This window comes from Oncorhynchus mykiss, chromosome 21, assembly GCF_013265735.2.
Source record: "Oncorhynchus mykiss isolate Arlee chromosome 21, USDA_OmykA_1.1, whole genome shotgun sequence".
NCBI classification, from domain to species: Eukaryota; Metazoa; Chordata; class Actinopteri; order Salmoniformes; family Salmonidae; genus Oncorhynchus; species Oncorhynchus mykiss.
The window spans coordinates 29568754-29571269 of NC_048585.1; the positions used below are offsets into that span (position 1 = coordinate 29568754).

The 2516-nt window shown below is 41.9% G+C and overlaps 1 long non-coding RNA gene across 1 annotated transcript in view; it reads right to left on the bottom strand.

The window, feature by feature from the left end:
- Nucleotides 1–537: 537 nt before the first annotated feature.
- LOC110500203 overlaps nucleotides 538–2516 on the bottom strand; it is a 7425-nt gene continuing 5446 nt past the window's right edge. The window contains exon 3 of the long non-coding RNA XR_005038572.1: nucleotides 538–1459. This is a non-coding gene — a long non-coding RNA (uncharacterized LOC110500203). The remainder of the gene's footprint in view (nucleotides 1460–2516) is intronic.

Consider the following 2516-nt stretch of genomic DNA (forward strand, 5'->3'; position numbering starts at 1 on the left):
GTGCTTTTGCACATAACACTGTGGCTGAGGAAAGGCACTACTTTCAGTATAAGTGAACCCCGGTTTGGGAATACCTGTTTTAGATAATTTTAGTCAGTCCCATTGTCCCAGGCAAGATAAGCCAAACACAAAGCATTTGATAGATTGTGAATAACATTTGAACCCATGTCTGGTAGTAGAGAATAAGTACAACATCTGACAGTGGAGAGACAATAACTCATAACTCAATTAATCGCAGACATTTCGTGTTCTGCATTTGCCTCTCTCCTCACACAGAATGTCTTATGCTCAGAGACACACATGATAAATGTCACTGGTAATGGGTTCTTTTTTCAATTTTTAAAGAACTTCTCAGACTGACATTTAGAAAGCATGGAGAGGTAGGGCTGGGTATAGCCTGTGGGCTCAGTAGAAGCGGCTGGAGCCAGCCTCCGCAATTGTTTGGTGTTTTAATTGCTAATTTGAGAGTGAGAGAGACAAAATTACAAATTGGAAAAGGGACAAAAACCTTGCTACTTACCATCTACATTTTCCCATTATCCTGCTAAAGGAACCATTTTCTGTGGTTTCTTAGCTGTAAATGCGAGGAAGCTGAGGTGTTACAAAACCTAAAGGCAAAAAAAACTAGTCTCAGGGTAGAGAGGTGTTACGGTTTTCTTCTGGTGAAAGAGAGGAGGACCAAAATGCAGCATGGTTATCTTTATACATCTTTAATGAAAGATGGAAAATACAAACAATTTACAAAACGTGAAAAACCGAAACAGCCCTATCTTGTGTAACAAAGACAGGAAACAATCACCCACAAAATACCCAGAGAATATGGCTGCCTAAATATGGTTCCCAATCAGAGACAACGATAAACACCTGCCTCTGATTGAGAACCACTCTAGGCAACCATAGACTTTCCTAGACAACTCTACCAAACACAACCCCATAAATCTAATAAACCCCTAGACAAGACAAGACACATAAATCACCCATGTCACACCCTGGCCTGACCAAAATAATAAAGAAAATACTAAGGCCAGGGCGTGACAAGAGGTAAGCCAAGGGTTTTCCTATCAAATCAATAGATAGCTAGATGCAGACAATTTACAGAGAATAGAAAGTAAATGTACTAATATTTTTGCCAGGCAGATGACGAAGAACTGAAACACAGCTTTCCAATGAAAATAAAAGTGTGGAACCTCCTCCATTACTCTAATGTTCGAACCAAACTTCTTCCATCAACCTTGTTAATTGTTAATGATTTTCTGTTCTCTGTCCTGCTGGGTTTCAGGTTAGAATGATGAGCAGGTGCAATGGCTGGATGGTGCCAGGTGAGGGCACTAGAGCAGACCTGTGGTCCATGGTCCGTCGGTCCACACCAGTGACTGATTGCTGTGAGAGAGTATTCCCATGGGCCAGGACTGGACAGTGGGCTGAGACGCGAAAAGATGACGCTGCAGAGAGGTGTGACCTATAGAGGGAGGGATGATAGAAAGATGGGGGGGGGGGGGGGGTGAGGTGAGAGAAAGTGGGAGGTGAGAGAGTATGAGGAGAGTTGGGAGAGACGGAGGAGATGGAGGAGAGCGAGAAAGACACCTAATTGAGAATGCATGCAAAATTCAGCAAAAATATACTTTGTGTATAACGCAAAACCCCAAACAATGCACGCAGAGCAGAATTAGGACCATACCCACTACTTATCAAAATCCAGAAAAGAGCTGTTCAAGTCTACAACCACAAAAACAAGGAAGCGATGCCCACATATTCCACCACAAAACCCTCACCTACAGAGACACATTCTCAATTACAGAAACGACCTGGGAAGTAGTTCCCTCCTGCTGTGTTCCGGTTGAATTGGACCGATTTACAAGTTTTCTCTCTGAAAAATGTAGTTAATGTAATCTGATTGTCATAAGGTTCCATGACTTGTCTACACAGGGCACCTGAACACACAAAATACATTTAGATGATTTTCATTACATTTTGCGTGTTTTATAGAACTTTTTTACACCTGTGGTGTTCCCTGTCAAATATGTCCGGTCATTAGAATTGGTGAGACTACAATTAGTGTATCAAATTTTGTTCAGGCACATGCCCAATCATCAGATGGACACACTTCCTCTCCCAGACTCCGACATGCATGTGTGTTTGAGCACACACACACACCTCACTCCCCTTCTTGGCTTCCATGGCAACCCCAACGAGAACCTTTCCCCAATAAATTCTTTCCCCCACGGGAACCACACCTGTTGGCATTCTCACAAACAATTGCAACATTGTTTCAATAATATATAGAACTCTTCTCGCAGCTCTGGTATATAAACCTTTTTTGAGGCCTTGCCCACAATTCATTCTGTGGCAGCACAATGACCAAACAATATACTGTATGTGAGGCTCTTGATCATATCTTTGATCATGACACTGGTGAGGAGGAGAGAGTCCTTGTTAAACTTTGACACAAAGTAGTCAGTGATAAATAGCACAATGTGTTTCATCTGAGTATTTTGTTATATTCAAAATAATCCATA